At 37.8% G+C, this 14666-nt stretch overlaps 1 non-coding gene across 1 annotated transcript; it reads left to right on the plus strand.

The window, feature by feature from the left end:
* Window positions 1-917: 917 nt before the first annotated feature.
* On the plus strand, window positions 918-1106 carry LOC112850635 (U2 spliceosomal RNA). Its single transcript, XR_003222728.1, has one exon. It is a non-coding gene; the product is annotated as a U2 spliceosomal RNA (small nuclear RNA).
* Window positions 1107-14666: the final 13560 nt, after the last annotated feature.

A 14666-nucleotide genomic window follows, 5' to 3' on the forward strand; every position in this document is an offset into this window, starting at 1 on the left:
CAGAAGTTTACCAAAGCAAGATGGGAAAAAAAAGCTCCCTGTTACTTGGAAATTAATCACTTGGCATTGGGGATATTTGTCACACATCATAAAAAAACAGTACCAAGGAGTAAATTATGCACATTTGGAAAACACACCAAGCATTAAATTGTGCCTCAGTGTATTAACATGTCTTGGTAACCTTAAACACTTTGCATAATTTTGCAAATTGCCTACATCATACACAGTGAGTGGCTTGACTTGTTTACATATTTAAACAAGAGATTCTCATTCCAGCTTTATATGATATGATATTGTCATCTCCATTGGTATATGTGCATTAACAGTCCTTGCAATTTTATACTTCAGTGCCCATTCTCTGGAGGTACACATTTGTATGATACTGTAAGAGAAAAGACTTAAAATCTTATTATTCTAGTACTCACAGCCAAAATCAGATATTGACCACCGTATCCTAAATCACACCCTATCTGTGGTTTGTACTAGGTGTCATAGGACCCAATATTTTTACATTTCAGAACAAGAGTGGATATGACAGAGTTTTATACTAGGGTGGAGCTGAGCTGTTACCTATTATTCTATAATGCAAGAAATTTAGACCCATGCCAGAGCTAGAAAAAAATCCCTCTCAGTGTTCTTCAAACACTTCAAATGGTATGGCCTGTTAAAAGGAATCACACAGAACCTCAGTCTCTTCCATTCTAAATGGAATCATATCAAACCTCTTTCCCTCAGAAAATTCTTGTAAGGTTAAAATAATGGGACATAAAGAAACATCAGATAAATTAAATGGAGATTTATAATAGTAACATTATTGCTGGCTCTAGTAATAAAATAGCTATCTGATATTTCCATGAATGTTTTTTTCTCCAGCTTCATTAAAGAATCTTTAAAGCCATAATTATCTAAATAGTATAATCACTTCTCGGCCTTTTGGCTAAGATCAAGCGTAGTATCTAAATAGTATAGCCATTATAATTTATGAAACTTTTGTTTCTAATTTTTTTTTTTTGAGAGAGTGCACATGTGCACACGAGTGGGGGAAGGGCAGAGGGAGAGAGAGAATCCCAAGCAGGCTACCTGCCCAGTAGGGAGCCTCAACCATGCTCTGTTGCACAACCATGAGATCATGACCTGAGCCTAAATCAAGAGTCGACTGCTTAAGCAACTGAGCCACCCCGGCAGCCCTGAAATTATGTTTTATGAAAGGTTTGCCCACCTGACAGATGTTAATTTGCAAGTCATGTTTTTTCACATGTGCTCAGAGATATGCCTTTATCCCTTACTGTAAACGAAGATCACAAACAATTTCCTACTAAGAGAACATGGTGTCCATGTGGAAACTTGATCCTAACAACTAGGACCTTACAGTCCTTCAGGGTCTTCTTCTGAAGATGTTATCACATCCACCTTACTGAGGAAGGGACTCAATCATAGAGAGTGGGGACTAGTACCAAATCCCTCAAGTTTCTAATTCAACTGCTTTCAACAGCTCCTCAGGACCTCTCAGATCCACTGCTTCTCTCCCCTTTAGTTTTACACTTGTAATTACATTATTTACGGTCATCAATTAACTTGCCAAAATTTCACCTTCATTGCCACATAAATAAATGGATAAGTAGTCTTTAGTTCTTAACAGAGGCTAATAAAACACTGTCAATTTTTTGCCAGTGGTTTAAGATATTGAGAAGTCTCACTCCACAGATGCCTGATCCATATTTTCTCACTTCTTGGAACTATGTTTCTCTCTCTATGCCAAACAGCAAGGCAGAAAGTGAGCAACTGTGCATGCTATGACTAGTTTGTTTTGTTTTGTTTTGTTTAATTAATCTATTTACTTTTGAGACAGAGCTGTGAGCATGGAGCCCAAGGCAGGGCTCAAACTCGCAAACCCTGAGATCATGACCTGAACTGAAATCAAGAGTAAGATGCTTAACCAACTGAGCCACCCAGGCATCCCATGACCAGCTATTTACCCAGCAGTGTGAACAACACATTGGAAGTCCCTTTCTGTGCCAATGGCTTTAGCTTGTGCAAATCCCAGTTTCTAGCCTCAGTGTCCTCCCATGGATATGTTAGGGAGGAATCTCTCAAAACAGTTCTAAAGGCATTCCAAATCCAAAGTGTTATCTGAATTCTCCTTGATATCATACTGGATAAATTTTAGCAACAATTTTAAACTTAGCAAACAAAAATGGTTTCTCTTCATAAAATTCAGGGATTAGTCAAATTATAGGGTGAAACAAATAGGATGAGATTTCAGACATTCATTAATTGATTTTAATGTTATTCATTCATTCATTTATTCGTGTGTTCAGTTTGGACAGGAGGTGTAACAAAGTGGCTTGATTTTCACTTCTTATGCTATGGCACTTTATTATGATTGGTCTGTACCCAGCCATCTGTTCCTGTTTCCTCATTTTCCCTTCATCCTCCACCCCAAATATGACTCCTCTTCCCTCACAGGCATTCACACTGACACGTCTTTTTTTTAAGTTTATTTATTTTGAGAGAGAGAGCGTGCATACACATGAGTAGGGGAGGGGTGGAGAGAAAGGGAGAGAGAATTCCAAGCAGGCTCCGTGCTAACGCAGCACAGAGCCCAACACAAGGCTTCACTCCACAAACCGTGAAATCATGACCTGAGCCGAAATCAAGAGTCCAACGTTTAACTAAATGAGCCACCCAGGCACCCCCCACACTGACACATTTAATGTATATCCCTCTAAGCTATCTTCTGTAAATTAATTTACCCGTATGTATGCCTGTAATACTTATAATTTAAATGCTTATAATTTACACAAAATGATTGCTCCACCTTTTTCAACATAATATTTAGATCTTTATTTATTTTAACTTTTTAAAGTTTATTTATTTATTTTGAGAGTGAGAGAGCATGAGTAGGGGAGGGGCAGAGAGAGAGAAGGAGAGAGAGAGAGATTCCAAGCAGGCTCTGTCCTGAAAGTGCAATTCAATGTGGGGCTCGAACTCACACACGGTGAGATCATGACCTGAGCCGAAGTTGGTTGCTCAACTGACTGAGCCGCCCACGTGCCCCTCTGTTTACATTATAATCTGCAGATCTATACCATTCCTTCTGACCACTCAACAGTATTACAAATGTTTTGTAGTCATTCACATTTTATCACCTACTACTCTGATGTAATTGACGATTTAGGGACCGTGGCGCTATGACTACAGCAGGTATACTAAACAGACTTGTCCTCCCTCGGTGGGGATTGGGAATTGGGCAGGGGTTGATGAAAGATGAGAGTAGAGAGACTATTCTTTTTAAACAGAAAAGAAAGAGGAAGCCAAGTGTCACTCATCAGGGCTGCTGTAGCCAAAATGGAGAGAGGGGACAAGAACATTTCCTGAGATTAACTACTATAGTTAATCCACTCTGCTGTAATTTGTGTGAGTCCTGCCTGGCCTTGCCCATTAAGCCCACCCTATCTAGTTAGGCCAAGAAGTTAACATTTAAGCTTCTTCCTGAACCATCTTCACTTTCCCTTTTCCAATCTGTTTGGAATTCCATGCCCCATATTTCTGACCTTGTCTTCTACCTACAACTTCATGCATGCACTTTAAATCTGACAGCTGATAAAGTTCCAGCCAGACTCACATAATCCCCCTTGATCTACGATTCACATTCACCCTTCAGACCACTGCATTAAGCCGCTCCAGGAAACAAGGAGATGTCTCAAATTCAAGCTTAAAGGCCATCACTGGTATTCAATATTTCAGCAGACTTTGCTGTAGTAAAAGGAATAGAAAAATATGGATCAAATAAACAAAATTGATAGTAATTAGGTGTCAAGGTTTGGGAGATATGAATGGTGAGATCCCATTCCTCTAGCAAAGAAAATCAATGGGCAGTACATTACTTTCCAAATATCTGATTAGCCTACCCTAATTGGACTATCACAAATCCATGAGAGATTTATTACAATACCCCATATTTCATCTTTACTGTCCACATAAGACAATGTGATTAATTGTCCTACATTTTCAGTCATCCTTAAAAATGAACTCATTTCATTGTGGCATTTCACCAAGGATTTTTCCTCCCTGGGTTTTTTTCAGTAATGAGGCTACACCTGAAAATAGATGCAGTAGGCGCTAATACAAAGAACGTTACATAAAGAGAAATTTTATTAGTTTTAAGTGAGCAGAGGATGTAACACTTCTCTGATGTGATCTACAGGAGACATTCTAGCTTCTTGTCACATATGCAGACCCTGTTTTGAATATGAAGAGTACAGTGGGGCGCCTGGGTGGCTCAGTCTGTTGAGCGTCCGACTTCGGCTCGGGTCATGATCTTGCGGTTTGTGGGTTTGAGCCCCGCATCGGGCTCTGTGCTGACAGCCCAGAGCCTGGAGCCTCTTTGGATTCTGTGTCTCCCTCTCTCTCTGCCCCCCCCCCAACTCACACTCTGTCTCTCTCTCCTTCAAAAATAAATAAACATTAAAAAAAAGAGAGAGAGTACAGTGATAACCTAATGCAACATGATCAGAGTTTCAACTCGGTTTCGTTTCATTTTTCCTAGAAATTTCAAACCAGATTATAAAGGTTTGTAGACTATGAATGTAATGTAGTTTTTATTATTAGATAGATGCTGTTTAATTTATTACAGTCATTAAATATCAAATCACAATTACTGCAAAAAGACACATACATATTTTAAAATACGCACATGCAGCATGCAGAAGAAAGGAAGAATTTAAAAAATATGAAATCAAAAGAAGAATTAGGAAAAACTCGCAAGTGGCTATTGCTATTCACCCATCTAGATGGGACTAAAATATCAATTATTTTGTGATTGATGCAAATAAAATACAAATTTAGATCATATTTAAGTATTATTCTCTTGGATTTTTTCTATTCATTCTAAGTGAAGAGTAAGAAACTAATTCTGAGCCCTCATTATTTCTCTGTCTGCTTCAGTCTGTGCTCTGTCCTGCATAATATTTATCTTTTACCTTCCCCTGTGATTACAAACCAGGAAGGTTTTATTACTTAGAGGACAAGGCTAATCTTTAGCAAATCTGTTTAAACTGAGACATAAACTTGTCTGTTCAGACCCATGTTCCCTCACTCTCCATCACGTGCCCTACTCCACGGATGCTTCTGTTGACATAGAGGGTTTAGGAAGAGAAATTCCACTTATTACTATCTATTTGCTTGATCCTACTCATCAGCGGCCTAAAAAATTATATAGATGTTTACCTAGTTTTCAAACACAAATTCTTGAACTCAGATGATAAGGTAGCTTCAGTAGTTGCAGAAAAGGGATGGCCTATGATGCTGTATATGCTGAACTGCTGGAAGCCTAAGCAGAGATATTCATCAGCATCATACTTACTTCACACAATAATCAGGGGCCACACACATTTACCTTTCTATCAGATTCCAGCAGGGATATCATTAAGATTCCCAGAATGTCGAGACAGAAGTATGCCAAATGATATGGAACAGGCCTTATACAAAAACCCTTGGGACACAGTAGGCTTAGATTGGGGTGCCTGGGGATCTTGTCAAGAATGTAATGATTAATGCTCTGGAGAATGCTTCCTAAGGATACTGATGTTCAAATGAGAAAATCGATCCAAACATATACAATCTACCGGTTTGGGAAATAATGAGATTAAAAATAAAATTATCAGTGTGCAATGCATGACCAAGATATGAGGAAGATTCTGAAGCCTGTGCCAACAATATATCTGGGACTGTCAAGTTCTGCAGGTCCTCTGATCCTTAATATAAGGTCATTGTTGAGCAACATGGAGACTGACTATAAATCCACCAAGAATGAATGAAAACATAGGCCACCTCCCTGAGGTAAGGAACAGAGATTCTATTATGAAATGCTCATCTTCCATTCTCTTAGTGGATTTTAACTCAAGGTACTTGAAAATATACTTATGCCTGTGTCCCACCCCTAGAGATTCTGACTTAATTAATCTGAAGTAAGACACAGACATGTAGGTTTTTAAAATTGCTGAGAAGTTCCTAGTATGGATTGATTCCTCACTTAAATAGGGAAGAAGAGTTATGGAAATTCCTGCAAGTAGTGAAGGGAGTGACTTCTTTGGTACAAATGTTTCAGAGATACTTTCTTCACGTTGTAAACCACCAGCCATCTGGGGAGGAACAGACTATAAAAGGACTGACACAGGTACTTGCTTGCACACCTGTCACAATTGGCTATTCCTGAAAGCATTATCCATTACTTGTAGAGGAGATGGGCTACTGAGGCTGTACTCTCTTGTCTGTCATAAAGCAGACATAGAAAAAAAACAGCCTCAAGATCTCAGGCTTCTATTATTGAGAATAACTTTATTATATAAGAATATTGGGGAAGGAGTGCCAAAAAGGATTGACTATTTAATAGACTATTTATTTGTGGGCTTTAATTTATACCCAGAAATTTAATAACAAGAAGGGATTCATACTGATTTTTATGTTGCTGGCATTGTATTTGTGGTATTTATGTCATCATGGGTCACCTGCACAGTCTCTCATAAGCTATTTTGGAGCGTATAGCTGAGCATAATTTAACGTGAAAAATAGAATAGAGAAAGAATTTGGGGCTCAGATTCTATGCTGCAATGGGTTAAGAGGACACACCAATGGGGATACAGGAGGACCCAGATCTTCTTGCTACATTTCCACTGTGATGCTGAACAGGAAATTTTTATTCAACAATTCCACATTCTAGAGAAAAGTGTCTACATTCTTCTTCATCCTATAAGTCACTCCTCTCCAAGACAGTGAATAATGATTGGCTCCTGTGACCAGTGAATTCTGCGGAAGTGATGTCAACTCTACTCAGCCTATCTCTTGCTTATGGCCCTCTGAGCCCCAGCATAGTTGAACTTGTTCACACAAGTTCCCAGATGCTGGGCAAACAAAATGCATCTCTCCCAGTAGGCCCAACCGGGTCTCACTCTGTTTCATCTTCTGTGTCTGACACTCCACGAAGAACAGGGTGAGCCCCACTCTATAGGCTTATTGTCTTAAAAGAGAGCCTTGGGTCACCCACCACATTCTACCGTCCAACTTTACCAGCAATAAAATCTGATACATTAATTTGCCTCATTTTGCTGCTTGGGTCAATTTTTCAATTTGTAACAATGAAGAAAGAAAGATGAAAAAGTGAATAATCATGTTAGGACCCCCAAAACATTGCTAAAAGTAATTAAGTGAAACTAGCAAATAATATGATTCCAATGTACCCATCACTAAAATGTTTTCAAGTTCAAGTGTCTATACCACTAAGATTTGCTTTGAAAGATCCGTATGTATACCCATAAATGTGTGCATGTGTGTGTATGTATATAGAGAGAAACAGACAGACTGAAGGAGAGAGAGCACTCTCAAAGCAGTTCATAAATAAATGTGTATTATGTACACGTAATATACATATGCACATATATCACATATACCATATATATAAACTATATGAGTATAATACTATATGTATATACATGTGTGTATATATACATTAAACCAGTTTATCAATTAGGCTTATGAATTATTCAAATGTAAGATTCTTTACTTTGAAAATATTTTCTCACAAACTCTAGGAATCCTCAGTGAATTTATAGCATTTTTCAAGAACATAAGAATTTTAGTGAAAAAAGCAAAGAGAAAACAAACAAATAAACAAATAACTCTAATTTATTCACCATAAAATCTGTAGCATGTCACTTGAAATCAGTTTCCTTTGCCTGATCTGTAAAAAGAAATAATATTAACAGATGCCCTATCAAAAACAATTATTTCAGGGTTTAAATAAATTGAAAAGAATCAAATCCTTATGTGAAATTCAAAATACCATGTGATTGTTATTGTATTTAATTTCATTAAAAATAAACAAGAGCTTAGAATAAAAACCACTCTTCTTCCCAGCTGTTTGTGATCTTATCAACTATTGACAAATTAGAATGCAATTTAATAAACTTATCTCGAAAATTACATGCTATTAACAAAAGTTATATTCTCATCAAAGTTGTGGTAACATCCGCAAACGCTTTTAACCCATTACTCAACAAATCACCTAATACCCAATATGTATTTACTAGCGCATGAAGGCACCGTGAAGTTAATGAGGTCAGAACACAGGCCCTAGAGCTGGACAGCCCTAGCTCAAATCCCTTATTAGTTCTGCAGCTTGACTGCTTTCCTTAACCCCCTGTGACTCAGTTTACTCACATATAAAATAATATCTACCTCATAGGGTTGTTTGAAGGACTAAATTTGATACGTATATATTAACAATTTAATGCAGTACCTAGCAGATAGCACTCAACTCTTATTATTACTAAAGAAGTGTTTGTTATCTTGTTTTTTGTTAATGTTGCTTTTCATTTACTCCAAAATGTTATAAATATGCTTAAAATGCTAATGTCTTGATAATTTTGCTGCAGTCTTCCTTCCTTGAACATTTCTGGCAAATCTCAGCTTAAGTCCTAATCAGGCAATGAAAAAAAATACATATAATAGCTCAGAAAATATGACCAAAATTAAAAAGAAAATGAAAACCAACAATTTATCTAACCAAATATTATCTTGCTTTTTATATCACCAAGTAGCACAACTGACATTTTTCGCTAAATTGTCATTTTGAAACTTACATGACTAAATTGAATAGCTCTTTTGGCAGCTTATAGGCAAATCCTTAGATTTTGTTTTGAATGGCCAAGTCATAAGTCTATATATCAGTCCATTTGAGACTTTATTTTAATCACATACAATAGATTTATGATCCCTTTGATGCCAAATAAGCATTTCTGAAATCCTAGAAGATCCAAGCATCTGTCTTGTCTAAAAGTAATCACATTAGCACACTGATGAATAGTAAAAGACTTCTGCCAACTTATAAGCATTATACAGCAGAGAGAGAGACAGCCTCTATCAAACTCCTAAGAATATTGTTTTATTACAATTTATGGTGAATATACCTAATGTGCAGATTTTCCCGACACAACTTCACCCAACAAGATAGTGTATATTATACAACAGAGCCAACATCTACAGCACTATTCCAGTTTCCAAATTCATTCTTAGAAATCTGGAACTAGCTTTAACAGGTACTCCATCACCATTTGCAAGTTTCAAAGCTTGGAAATATGAAATAGTGGATGAGTTTATGGACCTTTTACCTTAAAACCTCATGTTCAGTGATAAATGACGATAGTGTGGCTACACTTGAAATCAACTATAACTTTGGATTCAACTCAAATACTCCTACTGAAGTTAAAAAATAAGGCTAAATTAATAAAATTTTAAACATCAAGTCAGACCAGTGCTTTACTATACCTAATGCTGATTATATCATTAATAAACCACTAGGGCTGTCTTAACAAAAAAACACAGACTTAAGCCCCAGGCTTAAACAGAAATTTAACTTTTTATACCTCTGGAGGCTGTAAGTCCAACATCAAGGTGTTGACAGATTGGTTTCTCCTGAGGCTGTTCTATGGGGCATACAGATGACCATCTTCTTTGTTCTCACGTAGCCTCTCCTCTATGAACATGCACTCCTGGTGTCTCTAGAACACCGTCCTGCTGTCCCTAAGGACATCAGTCCTCATGACCTCAATAATTACCTCTTTAAAGCCCTTTCTCTGAATATAGTCATATGGAGGGTTAGGGCTTCAATATATAAATTTGGGGGGAGATACATTTTAGTCCACAATAGCATCTCTTTTGCAAAGTAAAATGTTAGCAGACAATAAGCTCATTTTATTTTCTCCCAAGTTCCAAGCTTCAAAATATCAGTGCTGATTTATACCACCCATGATAAAGTAAAAGTCATAAGCTTAGGATTTGCTAAGAATAGTAAAAGAGAGTTAGGAATAAAGATATTAAACCAGAAAAGAAAAATTTTAATAAACCAGAAAAGAAAAATTTCTAATTAATCAACCAATATTTTTATCTGGTCATACAAAAGAGTCATAGAATTTAAAGACAAAAAAAACATACTAATGTAAGGTTCCAGAATATCAACATAAATATCTAGTTAGTATTATGGGAGTAGACATCTCAAGGAAGATGAAAAACCGGCATAGGCAAACAGTACCCAACTTTAACAAACACTAAGTCTGGGGCACTATGGATGGAAATGCTTTAAGCCATATACACAACCCTCCAAAAAAGAAAGTCATGCATACATATGTACAAAATGCTTTTTGAGCATAGACCCTCCCCCTTAAAGTTAACAATATGCAATCACATTTGAATCCATTATTGAATGCTTTTGTGATTTTTTTTCAAACAAGTGTTTCTCAAAATACAACTAATAAGAAGTAGTAGTTTGCGGAGAGAAGTTAAGGTGGCAGAGAAGTAGGGGGACCAGGCTTCCTTCATCCCTCAAACACAGGTATGTATTGAGATCAGATCACATGGAACACCCAGGAAATCAATCTGAGGACTGGCAGAAGGATCTCCATGGTTGGAGGGAGACAGCGTGGCAGGACTAGGTGCATGGAAGTGAACTGGGGTAGAGAAAAATGGCAGTTCCACAGAGGGGCAGGAACCCTTTCTGTGGAGGGACAACATAGAGGGGGTGTTGAGAGAGTGCAACACGGGGTTCACACAGAGTAGAACCTCTCTAGATCATGGACTGGGAAGCAAGAAGTACTGAGTGTTGCAGGGTTTTTTGCAAACAGTCTTTGGAGCTCAAATTTTGAGGTTTTGGAAGTGTGCAACTTTCTTTGGAGCAGAGCTATGGCATGCGCTCCTAGGGAGGAGGGAGCTGGCCCCAGAGGGCATAGCATGGTATAGAGATCTCCAGGGCACACTGGGAGAGAACATTCCCCTTCCTGGAGTATTTCTGGAAGAGGTATATTGCCTCCCCAAGGACAAAAGATGCTGCAGGCACCAATAAGAGGCCTTTTGTCAGCAGGGGACGGAGGCACGCTCAGAGGGAATACAACCTTTGCTGATTTTAGTGGTGTTACACCATAGATTCCATGCACTGCACAGGCGTGGGACTGTTTTTCCAAGACAGACGACTTCAGACACAGTGTAGAGAGGCTCTGCTCCAGAGCAAGTGGAGTAGGCCTGCCCGGTGCCAGATCCTTTAAGACTTTGAGTTTTGATACCCAGCCACATGACAAAGAAAAAACGCAAGAGTTGTGGCACAGAGTGAGCTGACTGCCCTCACTATTCTGTGAGGGCTGCTAGAACAGTGAGGTTGGTGAGATCCCCTGTCCGGGGATGAGAGATTGGGGTGGCGCCATTTTCCCCCCAACACCAACATGGTGCGACTTCAGAGAGCAGCACAGCAGCCCCAGTGGAGGCAGGACCTGTTTACACCAAACCCAGCCCCCCTGTGACTGGCAACTGCTTAAAATTGGGGCAAGCCTGACTCTGAGCTACCATATTGGCCCTCTCCTCCACAAGAACAGGCAGTACCCTGCATGTATAATGTGTACTGAAAATTGAGTGCTTCAAAATAAAACCACAGTTCTGGTGAAGATAGGACCAGGTTTTTTGTGTTTTTTTTTTCTTTTTTCTCTTTTCTTTCTTTTTTTTTCTTTTGGAATCAGGCTCATCGTTTCCCGTGTGTTTGTTTCATTTCCTTTTTTTTTCTTTTTTTCTTTTTTGGGGGGGAGGGATGAGGCTTCAATTTTTCATTTCTTTTTCTTTTTCTTTTTCCTGTCTTTTTCTCCAGATCAGCCTTATAGTTTTTTTATTGTCTGTTTTTTTTTTTCATTCCCTTTTTCTCTTTTTTTGGAATCAGGCTTCCTCCCTCCCCTTTTTTTCCCCCAGGCTTCTTTTAACAAACAAGTCAAAGCACACCTAGCTAAAGGTCCAAACACTCCCCACTGCAAACAAGGAGGAGCTCTGCAGAGGACTAACCAGTGGGAAAGAGCAGCCAAAATGCAAAAGCAGACTACACACATCATACACCAGAAACACTTCCTGAAGTACCAGGCCTGGGACAGTGTATAACCCTTTGTTAATATAGCAGGTCTCTCAGCTACAGGAAACCTAACAAACAAGCTTTTAAAACACATAAAAACAGAAACAGCCAACATAGCAAGATGGGGAAATTCTCCCCAAAAGAAAGGTCAAGAAGAAATCACCACCAGGGACTTGCTCAAAACAGACATAAGCAATATATCTTAACAAGAATTTAGAACATCACTCATAAGACTACTAACTGGGCTTGGAAAAAAAACATAGAGTACACCAAAGAAACCCTTGCTACAGAGACCAAAGACCTAAAAGCTAATCATACTGAAAACTAGTCAGGCTGAAATAAAAAAATGTTATTATAAATGAGATGCAAAACCGACTGGATATAGTCACAACTAGGATTGAAGAAACAGAGGACAGAATAGGTGATATAGCAGATAAAACTATGGAAAACAATGAATCTGAAAATAAGACAGAAAGGACACTGTTAGATCACAAGGGGAGACTTAGGGAATTTAGTGACCCCATAAAATGAAACAATATCCGTATCATAGGAGTCCCAAAAGAAGAAGAGAGGGGGAAAAGGGCAGAAGGTTTATTTGAACAAATAATAGCTGAGAACTTCCCTGGATCTGGGGAAGAAAACACACATTCAAGTACAAGAGGCACAGAAAACTCCCCTGAAAATCAAGAAAGACAGATCAACACCAGAACGTATCATAGTGAAGCTTGCAAAATACAAAGATATAGAGAAAGCTCTGGAAGCAGCTAGGGACAAAAGGTCCTTAACCTACCCTTAACCAAGGGTAGACACATAAGATTATCAGGAGACATGTCCACTGAAACTTGGCAGGCCGGAAGGTTGTGGTAGGAAATATTCAATATGCTGAATGGGAAAAATATGCAGCCAAGTATGTTCTTTATTCAGCAAGGCTGTCATTCAGAATAGAAAGAGAGATAAAGAGTTTCCCAAACAAAAACTAAAGTTCATAACCACTAAAACAGCCTGCAAAGAATTTTAGGGGGGACTCTTTGAGTGGAGGAAAAATTTTTAAAAAAGTTTTTTTAAAGACTAAAGCAACAAAGACTACAAAGGAGTAGAGAATATCACCAGAAACACCAACTTTACAAGTAACACAATGGCTCTAAATTCATATCTTTCAATAATCACTCTGAATATAAATGGATGAAACACTCCAATCAAAAGACATAGAGTATCAGAATGGATAAAAAACAAGATCCATCTATATGCTGCCTATGAGAGGCTCATTTTAGGCATAAAGTCACCTGAAGATTGAAAGTGAGGGGATAGAGAACCATCTGTCATGCTAATGGATGTCAAAAGAAAGTCGGAGTAGCCGTACTTATATCAGACAAACTGGATTTAAAACAAATACTCTAGGGGTGCCTAGGTGGCTCAGTCGGTTAAGCGTCTGACTTCAGCTCAGGTCATGATCTCACAGATTGTGAGGTTGAGCCCTGTATCAGGCTCTGTGCTGACAGCTCAAATTCTATGTATCCCTCTCTCTCTGCTCCTCACCCACTTGTGCTCACTCTCTCTCTCTCCCAAAAATAAATAAACATTAAAACAAAGTCTCCATTAAGAGATAAAGAAGGGTATTATATCATAATTAATGGGTCTATCCATCAAGAAGAGTCAATAATTATAAATATTTATCCCCCAACTTGAAAATACCCAAATATATAAACCAATTAATAACAAACATAAAGAAACTCATTGATAATAATACAATAATAGTAGGGGATTTTAATACCCTAAATACGGCAATGTACAGATCATCTAAGCAAAAAATCAAGGAAACAATGGCTATGAATGACACACTGGACCAGATGGACTTTAACAGATATATTTGCAACATTTCATCCTAAAGCAGGAGAATATACATTCTTCTCAAGTACACATAGAATATTCTCCAAAATAAAACTGGGTCACAAATAATCCCTCAATAGGTATAAAAAGATAGAGATAATACCAGGATATTTTCAGATCACAATGCTATGAACTTGAAGTCAACCACAAGAAAAATTTGGAAAGCCCCCAAATACATGGAAGTTAAAAAAAAATCCTACTAAAGAATGAATGGGTAACCAAGAAATTAAAGAAGAAATAATAAAATACATGGGAGCCAATGAAAATGAAAACACCACAGTCCAAACACTTTGGAATGTATCAAAGATAGTCCTAAGAAGAAATTATATTGCAATTCAGGCCTATCTCAAGAAGGAGGAAAGGTCCCCAATACACAATCTAACCTTACACCTAAAGGATCTAGAAAAGGAACAGCAAATAAAACCTAAATCTAGCAGAAGAAGGGAAATAATAAAGATTAGAGAAGAAATAAATGATATAGAAATAATAAAACAATAGAATAGCCAACAGAAGTAAGAGCTAATTTTCAGGGGGAATAAAAACATAATTGAGAGCCTCCTAGCCAGACTTATCAAAAAGAAAAGAGAAAAAACCCAAATAAATAAAATCATGAATGAAAGAGGAAAGATCAGAACCAACAACACAGGAAGACAATTATAAGAGAATACTATGAAAAATTACATGCCAACAAACTGGGCAATCTGGAAGAAATAGACAAATTCCTAGAAACATACAAACCACCAACAATGAACTAGGAAGAAATAGAAAATTTGAACATACCCATAACCAGCAAAGAAATTGAATCAGTTACCAAAAATCTCCCCAAAAAACAAGAGTCCTGGGC

This window comes from Puma concolor, chromosome C2 (assembly GCF_028749965.1).
Source record: "Puma concolor isolate L17-30 chromosome C2, mPumCon1.1.hap2, whole genome shotgun sequence".
In the NCBI taxonomy this organism is placed as follows: domain Eukaryota; kingdom Metazoa; phylum Chordata; class Mammalia; order Carnivora; family Felidae; genus Puma; species Puma concolor.